This window comes from Pelodiscus sinensis, chromosome 2, assembly GCF_049634645.1.
Source record: "Pelodiscus sinensis isolate JC-2024 chromosome 2, ASM4963464v1, whole genome shotgun sequence".
In the NCBI taxonomy this organism is placed as follows: Eukaryota; Metazoa; Chordata; order Testudines; family Trionychidae; genus Pelodiscus; species Pelodiscus sinensis.
This window is the reverse complement of record NC_134712.1, coordinates 255,758,367-255,772,232: the sequence shown is the minus strand read 5'-3', so window position 1 is coordinate 255,772,232 and position 13,866 is coordinate 255,758,367. Positions and strand designations below refer to the sequence as shown.

At 41.6% G+C, this 13,866-nt stretch overlaps 1 protein-coding gene across 4 annotated transcripts in view; it reads left to right on the top strand.

Annotated features, from left to right (window-relative positions):
• Positions 1 to 13,866, top strand: part of SETD2 (SET domain containing 2, histone lysine methyltransferase) — a 135,672-nt gene that overhangs the window by 10,980 nt on the left and 110,826 nt on the right. The window lies entirely within an intron of this gene.

Here is a 13,866-nt window from a genome sequence, read left to right as displayed (position 1 = left end):
ATTTGACTTAGTTTCTACTTTTTATACAACTCTTTTTTTTTTTTTTTTTTAGATGATGTCAGATTTCCTAGTTGATCCAAAGTGGTCTTTTGCCGTACTTTCTATCTTTCCTATGCAGTGGAATAGTTTGCTTTTGGGCCCTTAATAATGTCCCTTTAAAAAACTACCAGCGCTCTTCAGTTGTTTTTCCTCTGAGTCTTGCTTCCCATGGGACCTTACCTATCAGCTGTCTGAGTTGACTGAAATATGCCTTCCTGAAATTCATTGTTTCTATTTTGTTGTTCTCCCTTCTACCATTCCTTAGAATCATGAACTCTATGATTTCATGATCACTTTCACCCAAGCTGCCTTCCATTTTCAAATTTTCCACCAGTTCTTCCCTATTTGTTAAAATCCAGTCAAGAACAGCTTCCCTCCGTAGCTTTCTCAACCTTCTGAAATAAAAAAAAAGTCTCCAATGCAGTCCAAGAACTTATTGGATAATCTGTTTCCTGCTGTGTTGAGTTTCCTAGCATATGTCTGGATAGTTGAAGTCTTCCATCACCACCAAATCCTGCGCTTTGGATGATTTTGTGAGATGTTTAAAAAAAGCCTCATCCACCTCTTCTACCTGGGCAGGTGGTCTGTAGTAGACCCCTAGCATGACATCACCCTTGTTTTTTACCCCTTTTAGCCTAACCCATAGATTCTCAACAAGTCTGTCTCCTATGCCCATTTCTACCTCAGTCCAAGTGTATACATTTTTAGTATATAAGGCAACACCTCCTTTTTTTCCCCTGCCTATCCTTCTTGACCATGCTATACCCTTCTATACCAATATTCCAGTCGTGTATTATCCCACCAAGTCTCTGTGATACCAGCTACATCATAGTTGTGTTGTTAGCACTTCAAGCTCTTCCTGCTCGTTCCCCATACTTCTTACATTTGTGTATAGGTATCTAAGATACTGATTTGATTTTGCTTCCCAGTTCTGCCTTCTCTCCTTTATCTCTGCTATTACAGCCCATGCTCCCTCCCATTTCTGAGCCGTCTCCATGACTTCATGTGAAATCCTGTGCGATTGTGGACAGAAACAGCTACCCTAGTGTTTGAATTCTTTTAATATTAAATACTTTCTAGGTTTACAGGTTTAATTAACATCAGTAACAAGTAAACTTCAAAAGTATAAAAGGCAGAACTCCTAAGTAGCCTTAAGTATATATGCGTTGACATATATATATCTACATATCTGTTTCTATAAAATATACATATAGTGCCTTAAGCAATAAAGAAAAATAATGCCTCTGCAATGGGGATGAACTAACAGTGCAGTGAGATTTAAATGCAATTTCCTGAGTTATAGGGTCATACGTGTAAACTTAATGTTGCATTAAAATAGGTGGTTTGCATTTAATTCTGCTTAAGTTAAAAGAAAAAGAAGGATCCTGGTTGTATTAGTGGAATTGTGCAATTTCTGTTTGATCAACTTCATAGGTATTAAAGTTAGCTTGCCTGTTTGTTAGTTACTGACTGATACTCTGTACCTGCTGGGTACACTGGACAGTAACTCCATAATTCTGGAGGCATTGCTTTGACTACGCATGGTCAGACCTGTTTTCATTGCTTGTATCTTGTTAATTTTCAGTGTATGCCGATGAGGCCCAGAATTCCTCATTGAGAACTAATCATGTGTGAAATTTAACTCTAGTTTGGGGGTTCTCCAACTTCATGCACTGTGAACCCCTTCTGACAACAACTACTGCACAACCACAGGAGTGGGGACCAAAGAGGGAGTCTGCCCGAGCCACGTTATCCTGGGTTGGCGGGGAGGGAAAAGCTGAAGCCCCGGGGCTTTGACCTTGGGCAGTGGGGCATAGGATTGGGCTTCAGGCTTGCTGGGTGCCAGGGCCAACACCAGCCTGGATGACTACATTAAAATGGGGTTGCAACCCTCTTTGGGGTCCTAACCCACAGTTTGAGAATCTTGGTCTAATTCACTTACCTGGGCTATTTGCTTTTTTAAAAGTTTGGAGTAGAAGAATCGTTTCCCCCTCCCCCCCCCCCCCCGATTACTCCTAAATATCTGATGGAATTTTGTAGTTGAAAAGGAAAAATTAACAGTTCTGAGTGCAAATAGTGTTAGTGAAAGTAGTGAAGCACTTGCAATTGCTGTTCTATCTTGAATAGCAGTGCTGATATTTGCAGAAAGTTCTGAAAACCAGTGTTTAGAAACCGCCATAGCCCATTCTCAGTGTTTCACTTCCTTCATTATTTGTTATTTTGCATAAAAGCAGGATGTGTTAAATTTCTGCTGCTACTATAGTTTGCCCAGCTGTAATAATCTTCTATTGATGTTGGGAACTATACCTGTCTACGGGCAATAATACACTTCGTACGTTTGACCAGCGTATACAGTTTCTCTGTTTTCAATCACTTGGTTCTTCCCCCTTCTGCGGTGGTGAGCTTTGTCAAGTAGCTTAATTCAGACAAAGCAATTGTTTAAAAAATGATGCATGGAGTTTAGGTTATTTTAAAATTTGTAACCCTTGTGTTGGAGGGGAAGGAAGAGTGACTTCCAAGATGCCTGCTGCTGCACACTGAACCCACGCAGCAAGTTTTGTAATATAAGCTTAAACTTAATTTATCACAGCAAACTACAGTGTAATTCAAGAATTTTGGATTCTGTAATGAAGTGACCTGAATAAAAATCTGGCTGGAGGTAGTACAGAATTCATAAATGGCAGCAAAGGAGTAAGTAATGTTCCTCAGGGCTTTATATAGTGGCTAATCTCCGTTTTATCTGTAGAGCTAAATTGGCACACGCCTACATTGGATCTGTCATAAATACTGTGGAAATACAGATTTTCAGAACGATCTGAGAAGATAAGTGGCAAAAGGGGGGGGGGGGGGGTCATTGTATGAAATGGTAAGGACCAGAATTCGATGAGATGAGGTAGTAGGTGGTGAATGAGTAACATGCTAGAACTGGAATTTAGAAAGACCCTAAAAGTGTGTTAGTAAGTGGTGAACTGTATGATGCCGCAAAGAAAGCAAATGATGTTTGGATGCACTGAGTTATAAAGGAAGGGACTAAGGATTCGGCTGTAGAAGATGCTTGAGGCCACATCTAGACTACTAAGTGGATACTGATTTCAGATTTTGAAGGCATCTTTGTGTTTGGAAGACTTACAAAGGTAAACATTGTGACTAATTTGGGATAGGATTGGAAAGATTTGTGAAGATAGGCTTTAAGAACTAAACACATTCAGACTTGAGATAGTCACTTAGGTTCTAGTTTGACTCCCAGAGATTTTGGATACTTTGAGATCTAACTATGTCAAATCTCTTGATCTGTTAACAGTATTGATAACCAAGGGAGTGTTTTAAATTAGATTTTTTTTTCATCCAGAGTTCAGTGAGCATAGGAATAATCTGATTATTGTCAAATTTATTCTAAAATGCTGAGAGGGTGTGTGTGTGTGTGTGTGTGTGTGTGTGTGTGTGTGTGTGTGTGTGTGTGTGTGTGTGTGTGTGAGAGACATTATTTATAAGGGAGACTGTAGAACTCTAGAACTCTAGGAACTGAAAAATACAATGAAATCGTTCTAAAGTTTGACATGGAAGACTCTTGGTGTATAATGTGTACGTGTGTGTACACACTCACGGGAAGTGTGTGTTCTGGTTGGAAGGTAAAGGACAGAATTATTTAAATCTTTTAGCTCTTTCTGTTTTGGGAGGACATACTGGGAATAAGGGCCTAGTTACCAACTTTCATGATAAACATGTATAAGTACCTACCATAGGTAATGCAAATTTACACCTTGATTTCTCATTACTTTGTCCCTTTTGAACAGTCTGGATTTTTTCTTCATCTTGGGTTACTGACCCTTTTTTTTACAGTTTGATAGAATTTGTTTTGTTGTGTAGTTGTATGGTAATGATGAATATGCAATGCAAACTTTCTACGTTTTACTAGAGATGAAGTTATGCATGTGTAATGCCAAGAGACCCCATGGTTGATAGGTTGGATTGAACCATAGGTCTCCAAACCTTAGTATATGAGTCTCTACTTCATGAAGTAAAAGCCACATGGCTCTTATCTAATGCTGCAATACTTGTTAATCTTTAGAATGGTCTAGGTGTCACAAGAGGGGAACAGTGCGCCACACAAAGTAGGCCTTGGTTCTTGCCACACAAAGTAGGCCTTGGTTCTGCATGCAAACTGTGTTTGTTAAAGTAAATGTCTTGGAGGCAGGGACAGAGGGCAGTATGACAAGTAAGAGTGATTAATTTGACTATAGGTTCCCTAAAGCATCAGATTTTTTTTTTTTTTTTTTTTTTTGTGGTGGTGGTGGTGGTACAAGGTGGTTGAATGTTTTATTGGACCAATTTCTGTTGGTGAAAGAGACAAGCTTTTAACTTATATAGAGCTCTTCTTCAGCTCCATGATTTTTCATGGTTAGACACCTTGATTGCCTTTAACTATGAATCTCACTTCTTACCTGTCACTTAAAATGTTGCCCAGCCATGCAGTTTTGACCCTAAATATCTTTAGTGTGTTAAGCTTGGATAAGTGGACTTCCCATTCCCTGGCAGACAAAAAGAGTCTTTGGAACAATGAAGAACTATCAGGAAGGAGACTAAACCTATTGGCTTAATCCAGAGAGATACTTGTCCAGTCTTCAGAGGAGGTTGCATATTTATACAATAGAATCTTTCTTCAAGAAGGAGCCATGTAGGGAGAGACCCAATTGTTGTCTTGATGAGCGAGAGAGGAAAACAAATTAGGGAGCCCACATCAGAGCTGCACAATATTATTAGGCTGGGCTAGTTGATACTTTTGTTTGGCAGGATCCTTGAGGTTTGTTAAATTTAATGACCAACCTCTTTTTCCCCTTGCACAACTATAAACACGCTCTCTGAAGCCACTAGTGTCAAAGAATGTAAAAATGTCACTGTTGATAATTCTGTTTCATAGGCCATCTTGAAAAGGGTAGTTTCAGGGAAGGTTGGTATTTATATCTTCACTTAAGTCTAAGACTGGTCTTATTTCTTAGTTTATGTTAAGAGCATTAACATTTTTCTTCAAGTGGCACAGAGAAGTCTAGCTTCCCTTCCAGTTAGCAAGAAAACTGTCTACATGCTGCAGACATTCCTTAATAAGATGGTGGCCAGACAGCATCATCTGTCTGGCTGCTATTGCTATGTCCTTCTTGTTTTTCAGAGAACTTTCAGACACCTCTCTACTGGAGTAACAGTGCTGACTTAACCGCTGTGACTTGTGGTACTTTGTCTGCTGTTGCTTCCACCATTGCTAGGTCTCAATATTGATCCTTGGGGGACCCTACTATTCACCTCTCTTTGCTGTGAAATCTGATCATTTATTCCTATCCTTTGATTCAGGTCTCTTAACCGTTACTGATCAGTGAAAGAACTTCCCTCTTTATCCTCTTTTAACCTCTCTAATCTGGAACCCTTGAGATTTTACTAGTGCTGCACCAGAGAATTTGCTAAACCATGGGAGGTTACTATTGTGTAGCAGCAATACCAACACTTAACTGCATAATGGGCTCTTAAAAGACATTTCCGGGGGTAAATTAGAGCTAAATAACAGTATAGAACACTGATAGCCAGGACTGGTGGCTGTAAACAAACTTTATGGGACCCCCGCAAAACTTGGCCACACCCGTGATAAGTGGACATCTGTCTAACTGAAGTCATGCTGGACCGCAGATGGTACCGGACCAGAAAGTACTGGACTAGAGAGGTTCAACCTGTAGTTTGCTTAAGCTTCTGTGGCTTGTCACGTTCTACTATATTTTTTCTGTCTCACCTGCAGGTGGACTCATGACGCCTAATAAATAGCTATGGATTATTTTTTGTAGTGATGTGAGTTTACAGAACACATTACAGATGTGGAAAAGGCAAGGTCCCTGCTATGAGTCATCTACAACCTACCGTGGACTAGATGGCAGATGGGAGTAGCAATGCAAATGCATTATGGAGTGAAGACGTTGTTAGAGTTGGAAGATTAATATTCAGTGTCTCTTCTGGTACCTTGCAGTCCTTCTTGTCATCAGCTGTTGGTATTTCATCCCCACATGTACTGTTTTATGATGGGGGGATGGGAGAGGTGGGGTTCTGGTACCAGGGTTTACAGGAAGTGAGATTAAATTTAAACTAATGGCTGCCAGTAAAGGCAGTGGGACTGATGAGTCCCTACCTCTTATATCTAGAGCCCTGCACACATACCTGCAGATATCCACAAATTTTCAGGGTTCTGCTTGTACTTTCTAAGAGCTACAAATAAAAAATCCTCTGATATCTAGAGGAGGATGGGAAGAGGGCATTCCGAGGAAGTTGTGAACTACCTGAGGATGTTAAATTGCAGTTACGGAGCTAATCGTATTGTTGATAATGATAGAGGCAGCGGGGGGCGGAGGGGAGAGAGGAAGGTGGTGTCCTTAAGATGGTGCCGAGGTACGGGGGGGGGGGGGGGGGGGGGAAGCAACTAGTTGAATCACTACTCGACTGTCTGACAAGCTTGTGCTTATCGGGTAGTCGACTAGTTGCTTACATGCCTAGAACTACCCATTTGGTATCTCAAATATTGGCAGACGAGGAGTCTTCATTTTAAGATTGTTGTGGATTTTGGGGTAATTTTGAATTTTTTTTTAATAGTTGATTTTAATATTCTTTTTTGTTTTGCCTTTACACGCTGTCTCAGCTGGACTGTGTTGGTGTCTCTTTCATTCTCCACCTTTCTTTAGTTATTGTGCATGCAGCCATTAATTTACTTGCAGTATTCCCAGTCAGTAATCCTGTGCATGGCTGCTATGGCAACGGCATTGCTTATGATGATTCCTGTCATGCTTTAAAAATTAAGCATTCCTTTGGTTTCTTATTTAGATATCTCCTGGTACTAAACCAAAGGGGGAGATAGGGTGAGTTATACATAGTTCTTTAACAGTCCGGGAAGATTTTAGGTTATTTAAGGGGAAGTAGTGGACATGTGTGTTCTCTAGTAAAACAAAAGACCAGAAGCCCTGAAAGTTGGTGTTAGAGTTCTGAGTCACCTTGCTTCCCAATGCAAAGTACGCAAGTGGCTCTAAAATTGCTTCATTTTAATATAACCATGTAGAAATAGCGGCTAATACATTTAGCTTTGGGAAAATGTTCTGCAGTTTTTCACATGTGCTGCTTTTTCTGACTCACTTTCCCTTAGTGCATCTTCTCAGAGTAGCAGCAGAAAGGCAAATGCTTTTCATAATATGGTCCTGGATCCATTTTTCATCTTCTCTTTGGGCTTCCTACCAAATCAGCTCTGCCCTTTTTCATGGCAGTCACCCTGCACCCACTCACTTCTACCACTCCATTTCCTTAATACAACTGCTTTGGAACCAGCAGCAGCATTTATGGTTGCTATGGTAGTGTTTCTCTGTGTTACCACAGCTTTGAACAAACATTTTAGCACATGCCAATATCAAGTCTATATTCCCTTCAGCTGTGAAAGAAAGGAGTTTAAATGATCATAGTAAAAAAAAAAAGTATAGAGCTATAATTTTTCCACATTGTACTATGTCTGTTAGATCTATTCTTAATGCCTCCTATCAGACCTGGAAGAGGCATCAGTTAAGGTTCTTAATCATTTTAATATCTAGCATTTGGATGGAGATTGTCAATTTGTGTGGCTTGCAAGTTAGTCTGCCTCTTTCTCAGTTAGCAAAGTTCAGCTTTTTATGTGTTGAGAGAAATATTAACACTGGGGATTGCTGGGGTGAGCTGTACCAGTAGCTCCGCACTTGTAAGAAATTCTACACTGAGATTCTGGTGACCATGCATGATGCTACAGAGCACTGATCTTACAGGCCTGGCTAAAACATGAAATTAAGCCGACAAAATGTCAAATGCTGTACACGTCAAGAATTTGGATAATGCTTTCATTCAAAGTGCTCCATCTCTCTTCTTTACCAGAATGTAGGTTGAGCAACGGATCTTCGTTTCCAGCTCTGAATGTGAGAGCCAGATTAAGTGAGGAAAGAAGGCAGCAGGGTTGAAGTTAAACCCTTGTCTACACTTGACATTTTCTCTGATTCCTGCCACTGATGATGGGCTGCATCAGGAGAATATTTGTGTAACAGGCATATGCACCACTGGCATTTACAACTGTGTCATCCTGGGATAAGCTGCAAAAGTGCAAATTACAATTTACAGCTGTTTGTCTTGTCCACCCTTTGGATTTGTACTGATGGTATTACTTCAATAGCAAGGCATATATTGATGTAACCAGGCAGATTTCTAGTGTGGAAAATGCCTTCCAAATTAGGAAACTCCTTTTCCTAAAATCTCTGTTAATAACGTCCATTGGAAACCAGGCATTTTGTTTTATGAAAGTGCCTGTCACAGCTCTGAAGTTAGGGCTGAGTTGGCAAGCAGGTGTATTAGTGAGGACCACAGTATGTTTACAGTAGCTGGGAGATACGGTATTGGTAAAGCAACCTGAAAGCTAAGTGGTGCAATCAAGGTGAGGTATTTCTTACTATATATTTTAGAAACTTGGTGCATCTGTCTATCTATCCATCTGTGAGTTGGTTTGTTCAAGAATTTCTCCTAAATGGTAAAAGCTAGGACCACCAAATTTGGTATGCTGCTTCCTTTTATCATAACTTAAAGCAAGATAAGGGTTTGCCTGTGCCAGGACAATTGAATATGCCTGGAATCCAGTTGTTTTCCATAACATGGAAAGGGGAATGGTTTCCTGGAAAGGGGGTCTGATAGCAGGGACGGTTATGCTCCAGAATGACCACAAGGGGGCAGCAAGCATGAGGGACAGTTATATTGCAGAGTGACCACAGGTGGGCAGCCATACTTGTAACACAGTGGCTCGTTGAGGTGCGTGGAGGAGGTCTTTGCATGTTGCCAGCTGCTGATTAGCTGCCTCCCTTCCCCAAAGTTGGATCCCAAACCACTCCCCCTCCCCCCAGCCCCATCATCGGACACCATTGGGCAGTCCCCTGGACACCAGCCAGCAGCTGGGCAGCACAGTGCCAGTTGGCCCTGGGAGTAGGGGCTGGGTCAGCAGCCCTGAGCTCCCCAACACCTGCCCTCCTTCTGGCATCCCCACACCCTCCCCTGAGCCCCCAACTCCCTGCCCTGACTCCCACACCCTCCACCCCATGCCCAGAGCCGCCACAGGGACCTAAGCAATGCCTGGTAAATTCTCTATTAGTTTTCTAAATGGGAGGAAAAATATGCACACTTAGGGTACATCTACACTGCACGCTTATTCAAAATAAGCTATTCCGAAATAGTTTCTTTTGAAATAGCAGGTCTACACTGCAGGGAAGCCTCAAAATTAGTCCAAGGTCGGCTTCCCTAATGTAGATGTGTTATCTCGATTTAGATCCCCAGAAGGCACTGGGGAGGAATAACTTAGAATGGCCCTGGTGGAGCATGACTTGTTTCGAAATAGCTATTTCGGAATAGGCATTCATTCTCGTAGAATGAGGTTTACAGATTTTGGAATAAGCCGTGTGTTATTTCAAAATAACAGAATGACTGTGTAGGTGCTCACATTATTTTGAAAAAATGCTAGTTATCTCAAAATAACGGTGCAGTGTAAACACACCCTTAGAATGATGTATAAACAATAGTCTTCAAGGTATCCTTTGCTAGGAACTTTAATACCAATGACAGATGCTCCTGTTTTGTAATGTAAGCAACTAGTTGACTGACTCAACTTGTCGCTCTCCCGCCTCTTCCTTCCCCCCTGCTGCAGAAGCAGCAAGGTGGGCGGGAGCTGGTGCTGGGGGGAGCTGGTTTAAAAACGGGTTCCCCTTCCCCCCCAGCGCCATCTCTGGCGGGGGGGTGGGAAGAGGCAGAGGCATAGCAGGGGACTGGACACGAGCTAGGAATCAGCTGATTTCCCCCAGCTCGTGCTCCAATCTGCCCCACTGCACTTGTGCTTTTAAATGTATTAGGAGGCTGGCAGCTCTTAATACATTTAAAAGACAGAGCCGCAGCAGAGTTAGGTCCTAGGGCCAGGCGCTAACCCCGCTGCGGCTCTTCATTTCCTCCCTATATCAGCTAATACAGTAGACTAGTCAAATAGCTGATTAAACACCATTTAACATCCCTAATTTGTCATTCCCTATATCAGTGTTTCTTAAATTGTGTTCTGCTGAGCCCCAGGGCTCCGTGAGGTTGACAAACTGGAAGCATCGATAGGTACAACACATACAATCACTGGACCACTGGGGCTCCGCATACATTTTTACTCATGTAAAGGGCTCCAGAGCCCAAAAAGTTTGAGAACCGCTGCTCAATATAATACCCTGTCCAGTGACATCTCACTCCTCCAGTAGTAGCTCTAAAACCACATTTCTATCTATCGTGTTTTAGCACTGTTATAAGTAGCCCCTAAGATTCTTGTAAATAAAAGATGAAAGAAAAATGAATTTTCAGTCTACCTTTTGTATTTGATAGCAATGCATATACAGTCAGTTATCCCTGTTTGTGGGGTTCTTTCATGAAACAACAAAGGAGAAACACCTTTAAAATAGGAAAATCTATTATAGAACCACAAAGTCAATTGTTGGAGAGAGGAGACAGGTGTATACTTGAAACTCATTTAACTCAAGTTTGGAAATTGAGTTTAGTTTAAGTTGGTATCTTTTTTTAAGAAGAGGTCTTGACACTATTGCTGTATTTTTGTGTATCTCTTAGCTCTTCTGCTCTATGCCACTTGTTGGGATGAGGGAGAAAGTACTGGATAGTCTGTTGTTTTCCTGCTTTTCTCATCATTGTATAATCCCATATGTAATTATCAAGGACATTGTTGAGGACTAGAAGTATAACTTTGTGGTCTGTACAACTGCTCACTGTAGTGTAGCACAACGTTTATTCAATTTAATCATAAGAACAGGTACTAATTTATATTTTAAAAATCTAGGCAGATTAGGGATTAATTAATAAAACACATGATGAAACTTCAGATTTCTAAGCTTTTTGGTTTTAGTTATGTTTGTCAGTGAGTGACAAATAAATGGAAAGTGAATTTTGTGTCTCTTGTTTCTAAGCATGCATAATAGCTTCTAATTTAATCTGTCCGGCTGCTCTGTAGTGGTATCAGTATCACGTAAAACACGTTGCTTACTCTGATAGATATTCTATAATTTTAACTAGTGCATTCAACGTGTGGTGGTGTTTTACACTGAAAATAAATTTTACGGAAACTGGGTAGTATGATTTGAGCAATAAAATAGAGATTATTTCATTTCTGTGTTGTTGGTTCAGATTCCGCCTAGGATCTGTAACAACTGACAAGTATTGGTGTAGAGTGGTGGTTCAGTGGGCTAGGAGACATTGAGGGGATTCTCTTATTCTTGTTGTACAGCTGTTCATATCACAAATCATACCATATCTGTTAGCACTAATAAGGATTCTCAGTGGTATTGACATCAGTCAGACCAAGGCTTGAATGGGTGTTGAAACTGAACTGATAGGGAGTGAAACATGTAGAAGTGGTCTCACCAAGCTAGAAGCTTCCAGGACCTCGTTCTATCACATCAGGATTTTTTGGTAACATTTGTCTAGTGTGCACAAAGCTTATATGAAAAAGACAATTGTGAGTTGGCATACAATAGAGGCAAAAGAGTTTTCATACTAAGTTAGGAATGTCTGAGATGCTGCACATTGGGAGGTGGCGGGAGATCCTTCCTTTGTGTTAATATGCCCATGACAGCCTGGGCTGGCTAAGATGTTCCTTATTGTGTATTAGGTAGAACTTATATTTACTCTTTAGTCAGACTTCAGACATTTACAAACCTTATGGCTAAGTAACCGGATAAAAGTTTTTCACTGTGATGTAACTGTAGAAAGTGGCAGGCTGTCAGAATTAGGGATGAGAGAAGTTAACTGGTTAAGCATCATCCGTTTAGGGTGATTCCTACTGGATCTGGTAACTGGTAACTTTTGGGGGCTGGAGCAGCCCTCTTTCTGCCGCAGAGAAGGGTTGCTCTGGTGTCTGGAGCATCTTCTGTGTGTGGGGGTCGCGGGTGCGTACGAGCTGGAAACCGGCGGCATGCCTGGCCTCCATGTGGGGCTAGGAGCTGGCAGCCAGCCCCAGCGTGGGGCTTGGCATGGGAGCCCTGGGGGCCGCTTCAGCTGGGCTGGAATAGTCCCCAACTCAGAGCTGGATTTAGTTGGTTAACCTAATGTTTAACCTGTTAACTTAACATTTAACTGGTTAACAGATTGACTGGGATTTTACATCCCTAGTCAGAGTTGTAATATATGGTTCTTTAATTTTAATTTGGCTTAAGTGAAAGAAACTACAGCTTTCTGATACTTGTAGTTTTTTATATAGGATTGTATGACTGGGTAAATTCCATCTTTCAGAGTTTCACCCACCTGTTCATAGCTGTCTGCAATTTAAGATGTGATTTCTACTTTAGGGTTTCCTCTTTTTCTAAGGGGTGGGGAGGGTGACCCCTTAAAACAACTCCCAAGAGTTCGCGGAGAAAAGGAAACAGTGTCTGATTTAAATAGAAACATGGTTTTTTTAATCTACCTGAAGATTAATAAAATGCAAACCAGAAATCTTTAAACAAGGTTGCTAGAAACATAATCTGTTAACTTGCCATGGCTAAAACATTGTAGCTACTGTGAAGTCATCAGACTTAACGTTTTGTTGTGCTTGTTCCTTTTATAGTTGATTTCAGTGCTTGTACGGGTGGGCAAGGGGAAGCTCTAGGCCAGCAGGGCCCGCTGCACTGCCTGGCTGTGTCTACACTGGCATGAATTTCCGGAAATGCTTAAAACGGAATACTATTCCGTTTTCAGTTTTTCCGGAAAAGGAGCGTCTACATTGGCAGGCTGCTTTTCCAGAAAAGCCCCTTTTCCGGAAAAGCGTCTGTGGCCAATGTAGACGCGCTTTTCCGGAAAAGAGCCCCGATCGCCATTTTCGCGATCGGGGCTTTTTTCCGGAAAAGACTACTGGGCTGTCTACACTGGCCCTTTTCCGGAACAGTGTTCCGGAATAAGGACTTATGCCCGAGCGGGAGCAGAATAGTTTTTCCGGAATAGCGGCTGATTTTGTACAGTAGAGCATAATTGCTTTTCCGGAAATTCAAGGGCCAGTGTAGACAGCTCGCAGCTTATTCCGGAAAAGCGTCTGATTTTCTGGAATAAGTGGCCCAGTGTAGACACAGCCCCTCTGTTTAAGCGGTTAACTGGTTAGACATAACATCCAGTTAACTGATTAAATGGGATTTTACATTCCTAGTCATGACAAAACATAAACCTTCATAAAATCAAAGCCTGTTGTTGCTGTTGTAAAAGAAACGTATGAATATGCTTTCTGGGAGCATCAATAGACTTTTATTTAGGAGGGGAAGTTTTCAGCCAGGTCTGTGCTGTCATTTGTTGGAGTTGCTACATGTTCCATACAGAAAGTAATAGCTGGCTTTCTACTTTGAAAATTGTGACCTCACAGAGAGCCTATGGATTTCGTGACAGTGGTAAAATGTCAGGCCCTCGCTGCGTGAGCCCTTCCACCATATCTGCCAATGGTTGAGCTGAGCTGCACCTTTGGTGAATTATTGCTCTGCATTTAATGTAAACAAGGCCTGCGGGTTTTTTCCCTAGTCAGAGAAAATATCTCCAATCTTGAGCAATTAGCTGGAAAATCATGTCTAGTGATATAAAAAACTCAAATATTTCCATCTATCCATATGAGCAGGGCTCAACAAACTGAGGCGAGAGCTACTCGCCAGTCCTGCACCACGCATGTGCCAGACCGGCACTGTGCATGTGCGCAGCACCGGTGAATGGGGCGCACAGAGCAACCGGCTGAAATCTACTTGCCACAGGCGAGTAGAATCAGCA